The sequence below is a fragment of the Myxine glutinosa genome, chromosome 5 (assembly GCF_964187855.1).
Source record: "Myxine glutinosa chromosome 5, kmMyxGlut1.1, whole genome shotgun sequence".
In the NCBI taxonomy this organism is placed as follows: domain Eukaryota; kingdom Metazoa; phylum Chordata; class Myxini; order Myxiniformes; family Myxinidae; genus Myxine; species Myxine glutinosa.
The window spans coordinates 61,737,004-61,761,604 of NC_136265.1; the positions used below are offsets into that span (position 1 = coordinate 61,737,004).

General features: G+C 40.8%; 1 protein-coding gene across 1 annotated transcript in view; it reads right to left on the reverse strand.

Moving 5' to 3' along the window:
* Positions 1–24,375, reverse strand: part of LOC137428156 (zinc finger transcription factor Trps1) — a 51,131-nt gene extending 26,756 nt beyond the window's left edge. Inside the window, exon 1 of the mRNA XM_068118101.2 lies at positions 24,175–24,375. The gene's annotated coding sequence lies outside the window, so the exon portion shown is untranslated. The remainder of the gene's footprint in view (positions 1–24,174) is intronic.
* Between the last annotated feature and the right edge of the window lie 226 nt (positions 24,376–24,601).

A 24,601-nucleotide genomic window follows, 5' to 3' on the forward strand; every position in this document is an offset into this window, starting at 1 on the left:
AGCCAAATCGTCTCGTTGGCACTTTCATAACCCTTCCGTTTAGCAGTACTTGGACAAAATATTATGGCATTTTACCTCATCTGGACCAATCAAATTTTCCACTCGCAGACCCCACCCATGTCCTTGTTTCTCAAGACTCTGGGTTGGTAAGGTGTTCTATGAACTCTCTAGTTTTGACTGTAGTTATTATTAAGTGTATAATTATATGTAAAGTAATTAATAAGGAAACAGTATAAATATCTGTAAAGTAATTCGAATATATTGTATTGTATACATGTATATGATTGTTCAGCATGTTATCCCTTTGCGAACACACACACACACACACACACACACACACACACACACACACACACACACACACACACACACACACACACACACACACTGCCTTTAGAAAGTATTCACACCCTTTGGTTTTTTTCACATTTTGTTGTGTCACAGCCTGAATTAAAAATGGATTACATTGAGACTTTTTGTCACTGATCCACACATAATACCCCATAATGTCAAAGTACGGCATCAGCCTACGGGTCCTAAAATCCTGTTCTTCCGCTCTTTCACTCCCTCTCTCTGTTCTCTTCACCCTCTCTTTTGCTCAAGGTCAACTGCCATCTGCTTGGAAATCAGCCAACATCACCGCTTTGCACAAAAAAGGTGCAAAAACAGATCCTAGCAACTACAGACCAATCAGCCTTCTCCCAATTATCAGCAAAGTCATGGAATCCATCATTGCTTCGGATATGAAATCTTTCCTCTTCTCCAATGGCTTGATCTCTGATCATCAATTTGGTTTCAGACCAGGTCACTCTACTCTGGACATGCTGCTTCTGCTGTCTCAACAATGGATGGAGGTCCTCAATGCCAAACAGGAAATTAGAGCTGTCTCCCTCGACATATCACGTGTCCTCGATACGGTCTGGCACCCTGCTCTGCTCACCAAACTCTCCTCCTTTGGTATCCATGGAAATCTCCACGCATGGCTGGTGGACTTCCTCTCTAGTCGTAGTCAACGTGTGGCCCTGAATGGGTTTCTCTCATCTCCTCTTCCTGTTCAGGCTGGAGTTCCCCAAGGCAGTGTTCTGGGCCCTGTGCTTTTTCTCTCTTCATCAATGATCTCTCTGACTCTCTTGAAAATCCTCTCTATCTCTTTGCTGATGACTCTACTCTCTGTCGCTCCATTCTTCATCCCTCAGATCGGCAGTCTGCAGCCTCCTCACTCTCTGCAGACCTGGACAAAATCACAGACTGGGCAAACAAGTGGAACATGTCTTTCAATCCTGACAAATCTCACACTCTCACTATGTGTCTCCGAAAAGACCGACTGGACAACCCTCACATCGACTTTCTGAATAATCCTCTCCAAGAAGTTCTGTCACTCAAGCTTTTGGGTCTCACTATCTGCCATGATCTTTCCTGGGAAAACCACATTTCCAAGCTGGCCTCCAAAGCCAGTCGCCGAATGGGCATCCTCCGTCGTGCGAAGTCCTTCCTTGGCACACCTGAGCTCCTCACCACACACAAGGCTTTCATCTGCAGCTCAATGGAGTACTGCTCTCCCCTCTGGGCTGGTGCTCCTGCCTCACACCTAGCTCGTCTTCACGCTGTTGAAACCAAAGCGTTCAGAATCATTGGAATCTCCCGCGATGACGCTATCTCCGAGGGCCTTTCACTTACTCACCGCAGGCAGGTTGGTGGTCTTTCCGTCTTCTACCGACTCCTCTCCGGCCTTGCTCCCCCAGCTCTCTCTGGGCTCTGTCCCCCAAATATTCCTACAGGTCGCACAAGATCTGCCTGCAACCCTCTTATGGTTAAACTGCCAAAATCAAGACTCTCTGCTCACCTTCACTCCTTCATTCCTCTTTTCTCCCGCCTCTGGAACAAACTCCCTCACTCTCTTCAATCCCACTCCTCCCTCCAGGTCTTTAAAACGGCTGTTCACCACCATCTCTTATCTTCCCCAATCCAAAACCTTGATCTTTTCTACCCCCGCTAATTTCACCCCAAATCCACTTTTTTGAGGTGCCGACTTCTTTCCTGGAAGTCCTTGATGTCCTTGCGTTTTATACCTATCCTGCCTCCCCCCAGGCCCTCTCCCTCCCACACATCTCCCGATGTCCCTGCTCTCAAATGTTGTGTTTGTGGGCTTCCTCCCCTTCTCTCCCCATCTTGTCGACCACTCCCCTTTTTATATACTTTGTTTGCTTGTTTGTTTGATTTGTTTGTTTGATTTGTTTGTTTGATAAATGTTATTTCTTTCACGAGCCTCGACTCTGTATCCCCCCCAAAAAAAAAAAAATTTTTTTTAAAGAAATTTTTACAAAATAATTAAAATGGAAAAGCTGAAATGTCTTGATATGTATTCAACCCTTTTGCTATGCCACTATAAATAAAGCTCAGGTGCATCCAGTTTCCTTTAATCATCCTTGAGACTCATTCAATTGATTGGACATGATTTATAAAGAAACACACCTTTATTTCTAATGTCCCACTAACAGGACTAACAAGAGGGCGAGCAACAGATTGTGCAGCCTAAAAAGCAGCCATTAGGTGAATCACGGCTTACACATGCAAGCATGGAAACGCTGTAAAACGATGATGATTTCCCACAGTTGACAGTACATGTCAGAGCAGAAGCTCCACCATGAAGTCCAAGACACTTGTCCGTAGAACTCTGAGATAGAATTGTGAGGAGGAATAGATCTGGGGAGGGGTATAAATCAATTTCTAGAGTGTTGAAAGTTTCCACGAGCACAGTGAGCTCCATCATTAGGAAATGGAAAGAATATGGAACAACCCAGACTCTTCCTAGAGCTGGCCGTCCGACCAAACTGAGCAACCGGGCAAGAAGTACCTTGGTCAGGCAGGTGACCAAGAACCCAATGACCACTCTGACAAAACTGCAGAGTTCCTTGGCTGAGATAGGAGAACCTACCGGAAGGACAATGGTCTCTACAGCACTTCACAAATCTAGGCTTTACACCAGGAGGTGGAAACCAAGCCCAGCTCATCACCCATCTAACACCATCCCTACCCTGAAGCATGGTGGTGGCAGTATCATGCTATGAGGATGCTTTTTAGCAGCATGGACTGGGAGACTTGTAAGGATAGAGGGAACAATGAATGGAGCCAAATACAGGCAAATCCTTGAGGAGAACCTGCTTCAGAGTGCAAAAGATCTTCGACTGCAGCGAAGATTTACATTCCAACAGGACAATAACCCCAATCATACAGCCAAAGCAACAATGCAATAGCTTCAGAACAAGAATGTGAAAATCCTTGCACGGCCCAGCCAAAGCCCAGACTTGAATCCCTTTGATAATTTGTGGAAAGACTTGAAGATTGCTGTTTATCGACGCTCCCCATCAAACTTGACAGAGCTTGAGCAAATCTACAAGGAAGAACAGGAGAAACTCCCCAAATTCAGATGTGCAAAGCTGATACAGACATATCCAAGAAGACTCGAAGCTGTAATCCCTGCCAAAAGCACTTTTCCGAAGTATTGACTCAGGGGACTGAATACTTATGTAAATTAAATATTTCTGTATTGCATTTTCAATAAATTTGTAAAAACTTCTAAAAATATGTTTTCACTTTGTCATTATGGGGTCTTTCGTGTAGATTAGTGACAAAAATTTGAAATTTAATCCATTTTAAATTCAGGCTGTAACACAACAGAATGTGAAAAAAGTCAAGGGGTGTGAATACTTTCTGAAGGCACAGTATATATATATATATATATATATATATATATATATATATATATATATATATATAGATAGATATATAGATATATAGATATATAGATATATATATAGATATATATATGGAAATAAAGACACATTGATGTGCTGGATTATTGTGAATACCTCATCCCAAGGACTCTTTGATCGCTCCATGTACATTCGGAGTCTGTTCTCCTCCACTCCTCTCCTTTAATCCCTCTTCGCCGCTGAAAGCGCCTTATAACGTGTGTTGGACAGAACGGAGGATTTTGGGATGGGGGAAAGGGGGCGATGTGGGGGGTCGTCGAAATGTCAACGTCCAGGCTCGGTGATACGAATATCAATTAGCTGTTTCCATTATGTCTTCCAGCTTACAGTGGGGTCTCGCCTGGACCCGAAGGGCAGCGAGTTCCCCAAACTCACTGTTACATCTGGTACTCTTTCCACTGTTGGAAAAAGTGTACCAGCATTATTACCAATACAACTCATGAAACCCCCTGGCTCATGATGTGAAGAACCCAGGTTCAAATCCCAATATACCATTTGTGTTTGTCAACTCCCTATGCTAAGTCTGTAGTATTCATGTAAAAGTGCATTCTTTTCTACAAATGTCTTTGTCCTACATGTGATATATGTAGAAGCTTCAAATTGAGCCTGAGATCAGTCAAAGCATAAGCATAAAAATAATTAAAATGCCTCAAATCTCTATTCCGTGTGGGATCGAAGTTATCGTCAGATTGGTTTCCCAATAGGATCTGTGAATCCTAGTGGGATTGGAGTCTTTTCGGATCAGATTCTTAGTGGGATTGAATTCTGAGTGGGATTTGATTTTTCGTAGGATGAGCCTTAGTGGAATCAGTGATTGCTGGATCGGATTCTTCGCGGGATCAAATTCGCAGTGGGATTGGAGTGATAGTGGGACTGCAGAAATAATGAGATTGGAGTGATAGCAGGATCGGAGTACTATTTCAGGAATAGGATTTGAGAGTTTAAGGTTTGCGGACGTTCAAATGCAAAATTGTTTCAGAGTTACAAAAACTTATATAAAGTTACACATTAAGTATTGCACAGGGTGTGGGAGAGGATTTTTGAGTTCCAAAAACATTGCGGAAGGGTTACCAATTGGTTACGTGATGGAACAAGTTATTTTTCTGCATGGTCAATGAACTAAAAATAATAACATTTTAACTGAACAACTTCGCTTTTATATTTCTAACATCTATGTTCAGCCAGGGACTTACTGATCAATCATTGGCATATTTACGATCCATCTAACCTGTAGAACAAGATATTTACTTGAATAGGAAGATAAATATGAATAAACTGAAGAACCAACTGACATACCAAAAGTGTATTTGTGTACATGCAGAACCATACCGTACATAACAAAAGTATACGTAACCATATGCACAACCACCGTACATAACAAAAGTAAGCGTATGTACGTACAGAACCACCATACATAACAAAAGTGTATGTACAGTGCCTATGGAAAGTCTATACCCCTTTCAGAATTTTCACCATTTGTTTCCTTATAACCTGGAATTAAATTGCATTAAATAAGATTTTTTTTTTCCACCTTTATTTACACATCGTAACCCACAACTTCCAAGTGAAAAACAAATTTGACAAATTTCAGTAAATTCATTAAACATACAAAACTATAATATGTTGTTTGGATGTGTCCACCCCCCTTTGTTAATACTTGGTGGAAGCACCTTTGGCAGCAATTACAGCTGTGAGTCTGTTGGGATAGGTCTCTACTACCTTTGCATATCTTGACGGGATAATATTTGCCCATTCTTCTGTACAAATGTGTTCAAGCGCAGTCAAGTTGTGTGGAGAGCGATGATGGACAGTAATCTTCAAGTCATGCCACAGATTTTCGATTGGATTTAGGTCGGGGCTCTGACTGGGCCACTCAAGGCCATTTATCTTTTTGTTCCTTGGTCACTCCAGTGTAGCTTTGGCTGTGTGCTTTGGGTCTTTGTCGTGCTGAAAGGTAACCTTCCGTCCCAATTTCAGCTTTCTTGCAGAGGGCAGCAGGTTTTCCTCTAGCATCTTTCTGTATTTTGCTCCATCCATTTTCCCTTCTATCATGATAAGTGTCCCTGTCCCTGCTGATGAGAAACATCCCCATAACATGATGCTGCCACCACCATGCTTCACAGTAAGGATGGTGTTCTTTGGGCGATGTGCTGTGTTGGGTTTACGCCAAACAATGTTTTGCATTTAGGCCAAAAAGTTCCATTTTGGTTTCGTCAGATCACAAAACCTTTTGCCACATGGCTTCAGAATATCCGGAGTGGATTTTTGCATACCTCAAACGGGACTCAAGGTGGGCTTTTTTGAGTAATAGCTTCCTTCTTGCCACCCTACCATACAGGTCACACTTGTCGAGTGCTTGGGATATTATTACTCCCGCCAGGGAGTAATGCATTCGATCGTGTCCGTCCGTGTGTGTGTTCGTGTGTTCACATGTTTGTGAACAAGATATCTGGAAAAGTTCTGAATGGATTTGGATGAAAGTTGGTGGGATGATTGCACTTGGGATAAGGAAGAATTGATTAGTTTTTGGTGAAGCTCAGGTTATTATTTCGGATCCAGGAAATTATTTTGGGAATTTTTTGGGGAATTTTTTTTTCTGTTTTACTGCATTAAAGCTTTCATTCTTATTCGTAAATGATGTTTTTCTCCTCTAATTCCGAGATATATCAGGAGTCTAATTCCGAGATATAGGCGGGAGTATACGCTCTACTGAGTGGCGTTCTAGTTGTCACATGCACACAGTGACCAGTCTTTGCCATAAAGGCCTGTAGCTCTTTCAAAGTTGCCATTGGCCTCTTGATGGCCATTCTGATCAGTCTCCTCATTGCTTGGTCAGCCAGTTTGGTGGGATGGCCTGACCAGGGTATTGGTGGTACCACATGCCTTCCACTTCTTAATGATTGTCATGACTGGGCTCTAAGGGATATTAAAGGCCTTTGAAATATTTTTATACCCATCCCTGACCTGTACCTTTCCACAACTTTATCCCGAAGGTCTTTTGAAAGCTCCTTGGTGCTCATGGTTGAGTCTTTGCTGTGAAATGCATGACCCAGCAGAAGAAACCTACAGGAACAGCTGATTTAATTCCGAAACTAGAATGGCACTCAGTAGAGAGCATACCTCCACCTGGTTGGCCATATCACTCAATGGTGAAGAATCACTTAAAAAATTATACTAGCTGGATCTGGATCCGGATCTTCACCAAAATTGAATCGATTCTTCCTTGTCACACACACAAGCTGTCCAACAAGTTTCGTCCAAATCCATCCATAACTTTTTGAGATATCCTGCTATGTATAGTTTTTGGCCCTATCGCCAAATGGTGAAGAATCACTTTAAAAAAAAAAAATTCTCATATCCGAATCCAAATTCAGTTCTTCACCAACATCGAATCGAATCGTCCTTGTCAGACACTCAACGGGTCCACCAAGTTTCGTCTACATCCGTCCACAACTTTTTGAGATATCTCGCTATGCATCGTTTTTGGCCCTATCTCCCAATGGTGAAGAATAAATGTAAAAATTATAGTAGCCGAATCCGGATCTTCACCAAAATCTAACCATTTCCTCCTTGAACATGCGCTACATCTCTGCCAAATTTCGTCCGAATCCGTCCACAACTTTTTGAGATATTTTGTTCACAGACAAACGGACAGACAAACAGACAGGGGTGAAAACATAACCTCCATCCACCTTTGGTGGTGGAGGTAATCAGAATCATTACAATTTAACACAGGTAGAGGCCAATTGCACTTGGTGTGTGATTTTGAAGGTGATTGGTTACACCTGAGCTAATTTACAATTCCTATGATAAGTGGGGTGGACACTTATCCAACCAAGATATTCTAGTTTTGTATTTTTAATTTTATGAAATGTGTAGAATTTGGAGGTTGTGGTTTACGATGTGTAAATAAATGTAAAAAAAAGTCTGATTTAATGCCTTTTAATTCCAGGCTACAAGGCAACAAAAGGTGAAAAATTTGAAAGGGGGTGTAGATTTTCTATAGGCACTGCATATACGTGCAGAACCACCATAAAAGGGTATAAAGGTCTTAAATATATGTTCCAATAGCACGTAATTAATGGACATAATTCATAGATGTAGTCACATTCGAATAATACGGAATTAATAGATGTACTCAATGTCCAACTCACGTTCAAACAGTGCATAACTAATAGACGTACTCACATTTAAATCGTGTGTAATTAATGGACGTACTCACATTTTAATATGACGTAATTATTAGACATACTCACTTTCCAGTGAAACATAATTAATAGATGTAGTACAGTACTCACGTTTCGTTAGTATTGTCGTGTCCCCGGGATTAAGACCCCAGGGTGACGGATGGCCGACCGAGCTTTAACTCCGAGGCGTCTAAGCTGAATCGCTGGTGGTGTTATCTCTTTAGCACACGCAGGGGTGGAGTTCCCTGGTCTTATTTACATGGACAGATGCGATGACGGTTTTCCAAAACCACGAACAAATAAATGAGACAGAACACCAGAAATTGAAAATGCAATAAAAATAATGCAGGCAATGAAAGAAATGAATGAAATTAAAGTAAACTAATTCCGATATTGAGGTGCCTCCTCACAGACTCGTATACGAACAAGGGGAAAGCGAAAGTAAAAATAAACAAGGTTCCTGCCGGCCGGCATTTATCTTGCTCTGGATGGTGGGAATCGCCACACTGCACACTGAGCTGTGAAGCGGCAGAAAAACGTCCCCCTCCTCCATTCGTTCCATGCTCCACAAAGCTCTGATGTTTCTCAGGCGCACACAGCACGAAGCACAACCGTCACGAGCCAGCACCAAGAGAGCGAGAGTTGCGTCCGCCTTTCACGTATCCCGGAACAGAGAGAGAAAATGCGTCCGCTTTCACCGCAGCCAGGAACGGAGAGAGAACGCGAATGTGACCGCCTGCGACCAAGCCCAGAACGAGAGAGAGAGCAAAATGGCGGTTGCTTCGCCTTTTTCCTCCAGCGCTAGAATGTTCAATGATGACGTCACACTCTAACCAATCGTGCAGTGCCGTCGCATCGTTCATCAACCAATCATTCTTCGGGGCGTGGCCTCACGGCCATTCTTGATGCCCATCAAGAAGATTCGGCTGGGCGAGGTGTTTATGTCCAGGTACCGTCGGCGATTATGTTGTTTGCAGTTATGTGCCGAGTGCATGGCTGGAAATCACAAGGGCAATTACACACTGGGAATTTATCCTGATGCCCTATCTAATTAGCATAGCTCCACCCCTCGCATAGAGACACATATACGCTTATATGGACATAATAATAATAATAATAATAATAATAATAATAATACATTTATTTTATATAGCGCTTTTCAAGAAGCCCAAAGACGCTTTGACAGAGTACAAAAAACAAGTGCAAAAAGACAAAAATAAATCGGTAAATAATCAAAGCAAAAGGAAGGAGAAGGAGAAGAGATAGTCAGGGGTTAAATGCTGTGGGTTAAATGTTAAATGCAGTGTTGAACAGGTGGGTCTTGAGTGATGTTTTGAATGTGGTGAGTGAGGAGGAGTCTCTGATGGTGTGAGGTAGTGAGTCCCAGAGGGTGGGAGCAGCGATGGAGAAGGCCCTGTCCCCCCAGGATCTGTATTTGGTCTGGATGGGGGGGGGGGGGGGGGGGGGGGGACAGGAGGTTGGCGCCAGCAGAGCGGAGGTTGCGGGTGGGAGTGTGTCTGGAGAGGAGGTCAGTCAGGTAGGATGGGGCCAGGTTATGGAGGGCTTTGTAGGTCAAGAGGAGGATTTTGTACTGGATTCTCTGGGGGATGGGGAGCCAGTGAAGCTTATAAAGGATGGGGGTGATGTGGTCACGGGTCCGGGAATGGGTGAGTAGACGGGCAGCGGAGTTCTGAATGTATTGGAGTTTATTGATGATTATTGAGGGTGAACCATAGAGGAGGCTGTTGCAGTAGTCCAGACGGGAGGTGATGAAGGCGTGGATGAGGGTTTCTGCAGCCGTGGAGGAGAGGGATGGATGGAGACGGGCGATGTTTTTCAGGTGAAAGAAGGCTGTCTTTGTGATCTGTTTAGTGTATTTGTCGAAGGAGAGGGTTTGATCAAAGATGATGCCAAGATTCCAGATGTGAGGGGAGGTGGATACTGGGAAACCGTCAATGTTGTGGGCGAAGTTATGGGTGGATTTGGTGAGCGTTTTGGGCCAATGATGATTATTTCAGATTTATCATAATTACGTTTGAGGAAGCTGATTTGAAGCCAGGATTTTATTTCAGGTTATGGACATCCGGCCCTAACTTAGATACATCGAGGTCTCTTCACGACATAAGGAGCACACTAAATCTACACAATTCTATCTGGACTATGGTATTTCGTTACCTACCCCCACACACGTAACAGTATGTAATAAGTGGACATGCTCATATTCCAATATTACGTAATTAATAGACATACTCCTGTTTCAATGAAACATAATTAATAGACGTAGTACTCACATTTCATTCGTAAATAATTAATAGACGTACTCATATTGCATTAGTAACTACAACGGAACTCGGTAGAGAGCATACCTACGCCAGGCTGAATGCCACTGATAGGCCGGATCTGGATCCGGACTTTAACCAAAATCTAATTGGCTTATTCTTGTCACATAACCAACTCGTCCACTTGGTGTTGTCTGAATCCGTCCACAACTTTTTGAGATATGCTATACTGTATATCGTTTTTGGACTCATCTCTCAATGGTGAAGAATCACTTTAAACAAATTTAAAAAAATTATTGTATCCGGATGTGGATTCAGATCTTCACCAAAATCGAATTCATTCTCTTGGGTATTTTTTTAGATATCTTCTACACAGACAAACAAACAGACAGACACAGATGAAAACATAACCTCCACCCACTTTTGTGGTGGAGGTAATTAATAGACGTACTCACATTGCATTAATACTCATGCAAATGTATCACAATTGACATAAAGTACGTAATTAAAGGGACACATTCATGACGATTTTGAAATAAACATGTTAGAATGATATCCCTGACCCATTAGCACAAAAAAAAATTTGGGGAGAATAATAAGCCAGATAATCGTATTTTTAAAATCTGACTATTTTCACTGGCATTATGCAAATGAGCCACTTCTGTCTATTCGCGTGACGTCACGGGTGCACAACTCAATTAACGGACATGTACGTATGCGTTTCATCACAAGTTACTCTCGCGTTCATGATGCTGATCTGCCAAGCTTTTAACTGTTCGAATCATTGAGAAATTTGCCCACCGAACTCAGAAGTCGTTTTGTTGCATCCCTGACCCACGAAAAGATCGTAAAAGTGCTTTATGGTTGAAGAACCTTGGACAACCAAATTCAACATCAAAATGTATGTTCATTCAAAATATCGTGTTGTTTGCGAAGACCACTTCGAGCCGTCAGCGTTCGTATTTGATCAACAGGCTCACTACCTGGGAAACAAGCCTCGGAAATTGCTGAAACATGATGCCCTACCGACACTTTTCAGCCACAAATCCTACACAGTGCCCCCATCACGACCCTCTACGGTTCGGAGACATAATGTTCTAATACAAAGACAGGTAAGAAATTTTATTTTAACTTTTTTTCCCATAATATTATCCTTTGCAACTTCATCGATATTGCTAGTTGTGTAGACACAGTCCACTAGTAATGTATATACTAGCCGTACGTTATATTCAGCGAGTATAGTAGAGAGGTACTGCTATGGCCTCACCCTTGGTCGGTCAACTCGTTATGTTTTCTTTCATGAGTTTTTTTTCAATAAACAATTTCTCTCCCATAAAGATATATGTTCAAAAGGGTTCTTCCCCTTTATCTACCAATAAGTAAAAATAAAAGAAGTCATTGATCGATTGGGATATTATAGTTTTCGGCTTCTCGGTATTCAGCTTCCAGAGCTGTCCTCCCGGCCTACTAGCTAGTTTTGTGCCCTTGCCGGCGGAGTGTATTGGGCTAGACACGGGGGCAAGAGTTTTTTTTTTTTTTTTTTTTTTTTTGTATACAAGATCGAGGCTCGTGAAAGAGCTAACATTAATCACACAAAAAGACAAACCGACACACAAAACACAAAAAACAAGGGGAGCGGCAGACTAGATGGGGAGAGAAGGGGAAGGACACAAAAGAGAGGGGGAAGAGGGGGAAGGACACAAACACAACATTTGAGAGCAGGGACATCGGGAGGACTTGGGGGGAGGTGGGAGAGGAATAAAACATATGAACACTGCAAGGACTCTGGGGAGAATTACCGGGGGTAGAAAAGATCAAGGTTTTCGATGGGGGAAGATAAGAGATGGTGGTGAACAGCTGTTTTAAAGACCTGGAGGGAGGAGTGGGATTGAAGGGAGTGGGGTAGTTTGTTCCAGAGGCGGGAGAAAAGGGGAATGAAAGAGTGAAGGTGAGCAGAGAGCCCAGACTTTGGCAGTTTAACCATAAGAGGGTTGCAGGCAGATCTTGTGCGACCTGAAGGAATATTGGGGGGACAGAGCACAGAGAAAGCTGGGGGAGCAAGGCCGGAGAGGAGTCGGTAGAAGACAGAAAGACCACCAACCTGCCTGCGGTGAGTGAGTGAAAGGCCCTCGGTGTTGACTTCATCGCAGGAGATTCCAATGATTCTGAAAGCTTTGGCCTCAACAGCGTGAAGCCGAGCAAGGTGTGAGGCAGGAGCACCAGCCCAGAGGGGGGAACAGTATTCCATTGAGCTGCGGATGAAAGCCTTGTATGTGGTGAGGAGCTCAGGTGTGCCAAGGAAGGATTTCGCACGACGGAGGATGCCCAGTCGGCGACTGGCTTTGGAGGCCAGCTTGGAAATGTGGTTTTCCCAAGAAAGATCATGGCAGATAGTGAGACCCAAAAGCTTGAGCGACAGAACTTCTTGGAGAGGATTGTTGAGAAAGTAGATGGGAGGGTTGTCCAGTCGGTCCTTTCGGAGAGACATTGTAAGAGTGTGAGATTTGTCAGGATTGAAAGACATGTTCCACTTGTTTGACCAGTCTGTGATTTTGTCCAGGTCTGCAGAGAGTGAGGAGGCTGCAGACTGCCGATCTGAGGGATGAGGAATGGAGCGACAGAGAGTAGAGTCGTCAGCAAAGAGATAGAGAGGATTTTCAAGAGAGTCAGAGAGATCATTGATGAAGACCAGAAAAAGCACAGGGCCCAGAACACTACCTTGGGGAACTCCAGCCTGAACAGGAAGAGGAGATGAGAGAAACCCATTCAGGGCCACACGTTGACTACGACCAGAGAGGAAGTCCGCCAGCCATGCGTGGAGATTTCCATTGATACCAAAGGAGGAGAGTTTGGTGAGCAGAGCAGGGTGCCAGACCGTATCGAAGGCACGTGAAATGTCAAGGGAGACAGCTCTAATTTCCTGTTTGGCGTTGAGGACCTCCATCCATTGTTGAGAAAGCAGAAGCAGCATGTCCAGAGTAGAGTGACCAGGTCTGAAACCGAATTGATGATCAGAGATCAAGCCATTGGAGAAGAGGAAAGATTTAATATCTGAAGCAATGATGGATTCCATGACTTTGCTGATAATTGGGAGAAGGCTGATTGGTCTGTAGTTGCTGGGATCTGTTTTTGCACCTTTTTTGTGCAAAGCGGTGATGTTGGCTGATTTCCAAGCAGATGGCAGATGACCTTGAGCAAAAGAGAGGGTGAAGAGAACAGAAAGAGGGAGTGAAAGAGCAGAAGAACATGATTTTAGGACCCGTGGGCTGATGCCGTCAGGACCAGTTGCAGAATCAGAGTCGAGGGTTGACAGAAACTTTTCCACCTTGTCAGGAGGAAAGGACACAGAGTCCAGGAGCAGCTGGGTACGACTGGGTACGGTGGGTACAGAGAGGGATGGGTTTGGGACACAAGATTTAGAGGCAAACACAGAGTTGAGGCATTCAGCTTTTTCACGTGCGGAGTCAGCCGTTAAGCCGTTTGAGGTGAGGGAGGGGATGGAGGGGGAACAAACACCAGAAACAGATTTGACCAGACGCCACCAGGATTTGGAAGAGGGAGACAGATAAGAGAGTTCGGTCTTGAGAATGGTGAGATATTGTTTCCTGGCTCTCCTGAGGGTGGACACACACTTGTTTCGGGCTTTGTGAAAGGAAATGAGATTTCCTTCCGTTGGATTTGCTTTCCAGGAGACGAAAGCAAGTTGTTTCAGGGCAACAGCCTCACCACAAGATTCCGTGTACCATGGACGGGAGGAAGGGTATGACAACTGAAGACGAGATGGTATAAGAAGACGAGAGTTACCTGTTGATTTAAAGCCAGGCCCATGTGAGCCAAGCTCAGAGCTAGTCCTCAAGTAGTAACCATGTGCTCGCGAAGTGAAAAGCGGGGTTAAGCATTCAGTTGCGTACATGTGCTGTACGTGTGCCGTGTGCCGTGTGCCATGTGCCGTACATGTCTGCATTTTAAAAATTCATTTTCTCAGAACCGTTGGTCCGATTAACACAAAATTTTACCATAGAAGCGCCTCCGCCTGTAGAATTTTTTATTCATAATTATGACGTCATAGGTCACGTGGTACGGACGCCATCTTGGAAAACCTTTACACCTCTATATCTCTCAAACCGCTCAATGGAAAAAAATTTAAAAGGCTCATTGTCAAGTACTCCCTAAGGGGAATAAGATATGTTGATGGTGATGTCATCGGTGCCTTAATTATGACGTCATAATTCGACAAGTACAACGCTTTATCTGATCAGTATGAATAAAACAAAAATTCCTCTGCAACTGTGATTCCGATGGACACAACATTTTCAGAATATGTGCGGCTCTTCCTGTAGAATTATTTAATTAGAATTATAACGTCATAGGTCACGTGGTACATACGCCATCTTGGAAAAAAATCGAAAAAAGTTGCACCTCTATATCTCCGAAACCTCTCCATGGAAAAAATTGAAATGTGGCTCATTTTCATAATTCGACAGGGACAACGCTTAGTCTGATCAATTTGAAATGTATTGAGCGTGATCTATGCAACAATTATATTAGAGAATATAAATTTATGATGTCATCGCTCACGTGGTCTGGCAGCCATATTGGATCAAAGAAAAAAAAAATGTTCAAAAACAGAAGAAGCTCGCAACAAGTTGACTGCGCTGGGTAAATATTCTATGAATACCATCTAGTTATCTATGTTATAAAAGAGGAGTGTCCATCCATCCCTGAACTACTATCTCAGTTTTATGGCTAGCATGTTTATTAATACATAATTAATATTCGTATTCATGTCCCTTATTCCCATGTACCATTATCATTATCATTTTCAATATTGTCATTATTATTATCATTATAATTGTGTATCATTATCATTATGTACCATTATTATTATCATTATGCACCATTATCTTCTGTCATTATGGACCATTATCACTATCATTATGGACAATTATCACTATATTATCATTATCGTTATTGTTATCATTATTATCATTATCAACATTATAATTGTCATTTTCATGAAGTACCACTTTCATAATCATATCATTATCATTATAATTCCAATGGTATGTAATTAATACACATACATTCTGTGCAGACAAACAAACAAACAAAGACGTGAAGAGCACAATACTTTCAAAATCCCTAAAACAAATTTGACTTTTAAAATAATTGGTGGTTGAATTCAGTGACCAAATATGCCTCTTCAAATTTCAAGTCAATCGGATAAAAATTGACGATTTTATAAATCTGGCCTATGTTGACCTTTTTACCTTTAAACCTCAAAAATAATTGGTGATTGAATTCAGTGACCTGATATGCTAATCCTGTTCAAATTTCAAGTCAATCGGATGAAAATTGAGGATTTTAGAAATTGCACCTAAGTTGTTGACTTTTGGCCTATGTTGACCTGTTGACCTCAAAATCAATAGGCTTCTTGCTTATTACCAACTCTATCATTTTGTGAAGTTTCGTGAAGATTGGTTTGAAATTGTGACCTGTATGCAATTGACATAGACAAACAAAGAGACAAACCAGTACAGATACATTCAAAGTACACCTCCACCATGCCAAATAAATAAACATCATATCCTCCAGCACGCGACATCGCCAGGGCAACTTCAGGGTCCGGTGATGCCTCTCTGCAGCACGTGGAGATGGAATTGGGAGGGAGCAGTGTACAATAATTGATTGAAATTGTAAATAAATGTAAATAAATAATTAATCAATAAATCAAAAACACCCTTTATAGCCAAATCACTTGGTCGCTGTCATGTCCAAATATCAGCTTCCTAGCTCAAAAGGTGCCTGAGATATTGTCCAGATAAGAAAGACAATAAATAAGTGATTAATAATGAAAATAAATAAGTAATCGTAAATTAATCAATCTCTTAATCAATTCACTAATAGCTCACCTAAACCACCATCGTTTCATTTGAATATAACTTTTTGAAAACGAATTAATTAGGTAATTAATCTAGTAATTAAATCATTAATCGATTAATTGATTCATCAATACCCTTTACAGCCAAATCACTTGGTCACTGTCATGTCTAAATATCGGATTCCTAGCTCAAAAGGTGCCTGAGATATTGCCTAGATGAGAAGGAAAATAAATACGTACTTAATAAATCGATAATAATAAAGTAATTAATCAATTAATTGATTAACAAAAAAAATTTAAAATATTGTTTTTGCCAAAGCACGTCCTCATTATTGTGCCCAAATTTCAGCTTCCTAGTTCAAAGGATGGCTGGGATATCGCCCGGACAAACAAACAATAAAGCAAGAAAACAAACGGAGTGAAAACTGAGTACTTCCCTTCAGCGTGTGTCATCGCCGGGCCCCTTTCGGCGTCCGGCGATGACGTCATGCAGCGCCTGGAGATGGCATAGGAAAGGAGCAGTGTACAACAGACAAACAAACAGACAGAATCACAGACCGCACCAACCAATATACTTGCGAATCTTCGATTTCACAAGTAACAAACACAGACAGAACAATAAGGAGCAATCAGAGATTGCAGACCCTCGCCAGGACATTTATGTGGTTTTGTCTTTTTGATCCTTTGGGTCTTGTGGGTCTTTTCGGTCCTCCTGGTATTTTGGGTCTTGGGGATCTTTAAAAGTCTTTGGGGTCTTTTTGGTCTCTGGGGTTTTCTGGGTATTTTGGGTCTCCGAAGTCTTTTGGGTCTTCTGAGTCATTTGGATCTTCTGGGTATTTAAGGGCCTTTGGGGTCTTCAGGGTCTCTTAGCTCCTCTGGGTCTTTTGGGGGTCATTGGGGTATTTTGTGGCTGCTGTGTCTTTTGGGTCCTTTGGGTCTTCAGGGTCGTTTGGGTCTTTGGGGTATTTAAGGGACTTTGGGGTCTTTTAGGTCCTCAGGGGCTTTTGTGTCTTCGGGATTATTGGGGGTCTTTCGTGTCCTCTGGGTATTTTTTGTCCTCGGCGTATTTGGGTCTTCAGGGTATTTTGGGTATTTAAGGGTTTTTTTGATCTTCAGGGTCTCTTAGCTCCTCTGGGTCTTTTGGGGGGACATTGGGGGTATTTTCGGTCCTCTGTGTCTATTGGGTCTTTTGGGTCCTTTGGGTCTTCAGGGTCGTTTGGGTCTTTGGGGTATTTAAGGGACTGTGGGGTCTTTTAGGTCCTCGGGGGCTTTTGTGTCTTCGGGATTCTTGGGGGTCTTTCGTGTCTTCTGGTGGATCTTTTTTGTCCTCGGAGTATTTGGGTCTTTGTGGTCTTAAAGGGTCTGAAGGTTCTTAAGGGTTTTATGTAATTAATACACATATATTCTGTGAAGCCAATCACAAAGACAAACAATCGGACCCAAATACAATACCCTCTCCTCTGGCAAGGGTAACTATAAACTAGGAAGCCGTTCTGGAAAATATGATGTTTGAACGTTTTCATTTTCAATCCAATATGGCTGCTGAACCAGATGACCGATGACATCATCAATTTAATTCTCCCAAGCAATTTTTGTGTAGATCACGCTCAAGCGATTTCAAACTGCTCGGCCAACTAACTTGTCTAATTATGACTTTCCAACTCACTTGTCTAATTATGACGTCAAAATGAAGGCACCGATGACATCATGAATATATGTTGTTCCCCATGGGGAGTACTTGACAGAGCCACGTTTCAATTTTTTCCATAAGCAGTTTCGGAGGTATAGAGGTGCAAAGTTTTTCGTTTTCGTTTCGTTTCCAAGATGACGCCAGTATCACGTGACCTATGACATCATACTTATCATTAAAAATTAAACAGGAGGAGGCACTCCTATGGTGAAAATTTCTTGTCAATTGGACCAACAGTTGCAAATAAAAATATACTCACGTTCTTTGCGGACAAACAAACAGACAATCAAACGGACCAAATGCAATACCCTCCTCTGGCGAGGGTAACAACTCGGCTTGGAGACTTGTACACCCATGTAGCAATACTTACAAGCACAAATTGGCTGTTCTATTTACAGCACTTTTACTCCATGCAGGGTAAAGCCTGAAATGTAAGCATCTTGTGATCCTTCGCAGGTACACTCACTCTCACACAAGTTGTACTTGCCGACAGATTGTAGATTCACAGATGCACAATCACAAACTTACTGAAAGATTAACAAGCTTACTCAATTATCCTCAGAAATAAATTTCTCCTCTACTCACTGACAAAAGTGCTGTTAGAGGCTAATTTACAGCATCACAAAACTGGTAGAGGCTAATATATAACATCATAAACTCAGAAACATACTGTTCATTAAAGTCTAACTTATAATATCATAAACTCACAAACATACTGTTCATTAAAGTCTAACTTATAATATCATAAACTCACAAACATACTGTTAAAGTCTAACTTATAATATCATAAACTCACAAACATACTGTTCATTAAAGTCTAAGTTATAATATAATAAACTCACAAACATACTGTTAAAGTCTACCTTATAATATCATAAACTCAGAAACATACTGTTCATTAAAGTCTAACTTATAATATCATAAACTCACAAACATACTGTTCATTAAAGTCTAACTTATAATATCATAAACTCACAAACATACTGTTAAAGTCTAACTTATAATATCATAAACTCACAAACATACTGTTCATTAAAGTCTAACTTATAATATAATAAACTCACAAACATACTGTTAAAGTCTAACTTATAATATCATAAACTCACAAACATACTGTTCATTAAAGTCTAAGTTATAATATAATAAACTCACAAACATACTGTTAAAGTCTACCTTATAATATCATAAACTCACAAACATACTGCTCATTAAAGTCTAACTTATAATATCATAAACTCACAAACATACTGTTAAAGTCTAACTTATAATATCATAAACTCACAAACATACTGTTAAAGTCTAACTTATAATATCATAAACTCACAAACATACTGTTAAAGTCTAACTTATAATATCATAAACTCACAAACATACTGCTCATTAAAGTCTAACTTATAATATCATAAACTCACAAACATACTGTTAAAGTCTAACTTATAATATCATAAACTCACAAACATACTGTTAAAGTCTAACTTATAATATCATAAACTCACAAACATACTGTTAAAGTCTAACTTATAATATCATAAACTCACAAACATACTGCTCATTAAAGTCTAACTTATAATATCATAAACTCACAAACATACTGTTAAAGTCTAACTTATAATATCATAAACTCACAAACATACTGTTACAGTCTAACTTATAATATCATAAACTCACAAACATTCTGTTAAAGTCTAATTATTTACAACATCATAAACTCACAAACATACTGTTCAAGGCTGACTTGTAACACAAAGGAAACTCTGATCACTGTTAAAGCTAAGTTGTAACATAAAGGAAACTATAATCACTGTTAAATCTCATTTGTAACAAAAAGGAAACTCTGATCACTGTTAAAGCAAACTTATAACATAAAGGAAACTCTGATCCCTGTTAAAGCTAATTTATAACATAAAGGAAACTCTGATCCCTGTTAAAGCTAACTTATAACATAAAGGAAACTCTGATCCCTGTTAAAGCTAATTTATAACAAAAAGGAAACTATAATCACTGTTAAATCTAATTTATAACAAAAAGGAAACTCTGATCCCTGTTAAAGCTAATTTATAACAAAAAGGAAACTATAATCACTGTTAAATCTAATTTATAACAAAAAGGAAATTCTGAGCACTGTTAAAGCAAACTTACAACATAAAGGAAACTCTGATCCCTGTTAAAGCTAATTTATAACAAAAAGGAAACTCTGATCACTGTTAAAGCAAATTTATCACATAAAGGAAACTATAATCACTGTTAAATCTAATTTATAACATAAAGGAAACTCTGATCCCTGTTAAAGCTAATTTATAACAAAAAGGAAACTGATCACTGTTAAAGCAAATTTATCACATAAAGGAAACTCTGATCACTGTCAAAGCAAATTTATCACATAAAGGAAACTCTGATCCCTGTTAAAGCTAACACAACATAAAGGAAACTCTAATCACTGCTAAATCTTATTTATAACATAAAGGAAACTCTGATCACTGTAAAAGCAAATTTATCACATAAAGGAAACTCTGATCACTGTAAAAGCTGACTTGTAACATAAAGGAAACTCTGATCACTGTTAAGTCTAATTTATAACATAAAGGAAACTCTGATCCCTGTAAAAGCTGACTTGTAACATAAAGGAAACTCTGATCACTGTTAAGTCTAATTTATAACATAAAGGAAACTCTGATCCCTGTTAAAGCTAATTTATAACAAAAAGGAAACTCTGATCACTGTTAAAGCAAATTTATCACATAAAGGAAACTCTGATCCCTGTTAAAGCTAACATAATATAAAGGAAACTCTGATCACTGTAACAGCTAACTTATAACATAAAGGAAACTCTGATCCCTGTTAAAGTTAACATAACATAAAGGAAACTCTGATCACTGTAAAAGCAAACTTATAACATAAAGGAAACTCTGATCCCTGTTAAAGCTAATTTATCACATAAAGGAAACTCTGATCACTGTTAAATCTAATTTATAACATAAAGGAAACTCTGTTCCCTGTTAAAGCTGACTTATAACATAAAGGACACTCTGATCCCTGTTAAGGCTAATTTATAACATAAAGGAAACTCTGATCACTGTTAAATCTAATTTATAACATAAAGGAAACTCTGATCACTGTTGAAGCTGACTTGTAACATAAAGGAAATTCTGATCCCTGTTAAAGACAACTTATAGTATCACAGACTCATGGTTAGTTTGAGATATAACTTATGCCTTCACAGACTCCGAACACTCAAACTCACTGTTAAAACTAACTCATAACCTCAGACACTCAAGATTCATTGTTGGAGGATATTAACATATAACATCATAGACTCACTTTAAAATAACTTGTAACCTCAGATCCTGAGATTCACTGTTTCAGTCTGGAATATAACATCCGACTCACTATTGGAAGCTAATTTACAACATCACAGAAACACAAACTCACTGTTAGAAGATAACTTAAACAGCATCAACTCAGATTCACTGTCCGAGTTTGACATGTAACATAACAGACTCACTATTAAAGCTAACATATACCCTCAGTCACTCAGACTCACTGTTAAAGCTAACATATACCCTCAGTCACTCAGACTCACTGTTAAAGCTAACATATACCCTCAGTCACTCAGACTCACTATTAAAGCTAACTTATACCCTCAGTCACTCAGACTCACTATTAAAGCTAACATATACCCTCAGTCACTCAGACTCACTGTTAAAGCTAACATATACCCTCAGTCACTCAAACTCACTATTAAAGCTAACATATATCCTCAGTCACTCAGACTCACTGCAAAAGCTAACGTATACCCTCAATCACTCAGACTCACTGTTAAAGCTAACATATATCCTCAGTCACTCAGACTCACTGTTAAAGCTAACGTATACCCTCAGTCACTCAGACTCACTATTAAAGCTAACATATATCCTCAGTCACTCAGACTCACTGTTAAAGCTAATGTATACCCTCAGTCACTCAGACTCACTATTAAAGCTAACATATATCCTCAGTCACTCAGACTCACTGTTAAAGCTAACGTATACCCTCAATCACTCAGACTCACTGTTAAAGCTAACGTATACCCTCAGTCACTCAGACTCACTGTTAAAGCTAACGTATACCCTCAATCACTCAGACTCACTGTTAAAGCTAACATATACCCTCAGTCACTCAGACTCACTGTTAAAGCTAACGTATACCCTCAGTCACTCAGACTCACTATTAAAGCTAACATATATCCTCAGTCACTCAGACTCACTGTTAAAGCTAACATATATCCTCAGTCACTCAGACTCGGTGTTAAAGCTAATGTATACCCTCAGTCACTCAGACTCACTGTTAAAGCTAACATATACCCTCAGTCACTCAGACTCACGATTAAAGCTAACATATACGTGCAGTCACTCGGACTCACTGTTAAAGCTAACATATACCCTCAGTCACTCAGACTCACTATTAAAGCTAACATATACCCTCAGTCACTCAGACTCACTGTTAAAGCTAACATATACCCTCAGTCACTCAGACTCACTATTAAAGCTAACATATACCCTCAGTCACTCAGACTCACTATTAAAGCTAACATATACCCTCAGTCACTCAGACTCACTATTAAAGCTAACATATACCCTCAGTCACTCAGACTCACTATTAAAGCTAACGTATACCCTCAGTCACTCAGACTCACTATTAAAGCTAACGTATACCCTCAGTCAATCAGACTCACTGTTAAAGCTAACGTATACCCTCAGTCACTCAGACTCACTGTTAAAGCTAACGTATACCCTCAGTCAATCAGACTCACTGTTAAAGCTAACGTATACCCTCAGTCACTCAGACTCACTGTTAAAGCTAACGTATACCCTCAGTCACTCAGACTCACTATTAAAGCTAACATATATCCTCAGTCACTCAGACTCACTGTTAAAGCTAACATATACCCTCAGTCACTCAGACTCACTGCAAAAGCTAACGTATACCCTCAATCACTCAGACTCACTGTTAAAGCTAACATATATCCTCAGTCACTCAGACTCACTGTTAAAGCTAATGTATACCCTCAGTCACTCAGACTCACTATTAAAGCTAACATATATCCTCAGTCACTCAGACTCACTGTTAAAGCTAACGTATACCCTCAATCACTCAGACTCACTATTAAAGCTGACGTATACCCTCAGTCACTCAGACTCACTGCAAAAGCTAACGTATACCCTCAATCACTCAGACTCACTGTTAAAGCTAACATATATCCTCAGTCACTCAGACTCACTGTTAAAGCTAACGTATACCCTCAGTCACTCAGACTCACTGTTAAAGCTAACATATACCCTCAGTCACTCAAACTCACTATTAAAGCTAACATATATCCTCAGTCACTCAGACTCACTGTTAAAGCTAACATATACCCTCAGTCATTCAGACTCACTGTTAAAGCTAACATATACCCTCAAAGACACTCAGACTCACTGTTGAGGCTAACTTATGACATCACAGTCCCTCAGACTCACTGTTAAAGCTAACATATACCCTCAGTCATTCAGACTCACTGTTAAAGCTAACATATACCCTCAAAGACACTCAGACTCACTGTTGAGGCTAACTTTTGACATCACAGTCCCTCAGACTCACTGTTAAAGCTAACATATACCCTCAGTCACTCAGGTCTCAGACTCACTGTTAAGGCTACCTTATGACATCACAGTTACTCAGACTCACTGTTAAAGCAAACTTATACCCTGAAAGACACTCAGACTCACTGGTAAAACTAACTTATGACATCACAGACATTCAGACTCACTGTTAAAGCAAACTTATACCCTGAAAGACACTCAGACTCACTGTTAAAACTAACTTATGACATCACAGACATTCAGACTCACTGTTAAAGCAAACTTATACCCTGAAAGACACTCAGACTCACTGTTAAGGCTACCTTATGACATCACAGTTACTCAGACTCACTGTTAAAGCAAACTTATACCCTGAAAGACACTCAGACTCACTGTTAAAGCTAACTTATGATATCACAGTCACTCAGACTCACTGTTAAAGCTAATTTATGATATCACAGTCACTCAGACTCACTGTTAAAGCTAATTTATGATATCACAGACATTCAGACTCACTGTTAAAGCTAACTTATGACATCACAGTCACTCAGACTCACTGTTAAAGCTAACTTATGACATCACAGATTCGCAGACATCTTTTAACTTTTCCGAGATTGTGAGGCTCGACATCTGTAACGATCCCTCGCGATGGACAAAGATAACACATCTTTGTCCCTAATTGTCCGGTCCGTGCGAATTTCACACCCGCAATAAGAACCCAAGCATCGACTCCCACCCGGAACTGCCGCCGATCGCGCCTCGCTCACCGTGCCGAGTCCGAGTCCGAATCCGAAGGCATCTGGTTCCAGATCCACGACCGGGGTTCCTCGTCTCGTCGGGTGCGGACGTTGCACGAGTCGCGCGGCTCCGCTTGAGACTCCGAGCCGGGCGTGAGCAGCAAGGGGACGAATTGGGAGTTAAACCCCCTCGGTCCCTCCCACCGTCTAACGACAGACTCCTGCGGCTCATCCGTGGGAAAGGCCATGGAACACTTCCCTGGACCTCGTCCGTTGGGGTCTATCGCACGGGAAAGGTGTCTGATGGTTTAACGGAGACCTTCACTGAGCTTACTCTATCGGGGTCTATTACTTGTGTCGCCATCATTGGTGTCCGATGGTCTCGACTATGGATCATCATGTGCCAAGAACAGGCAAACAGCGTTTGGAAGTACCGAACAAAGTACGTGTTTGGTAT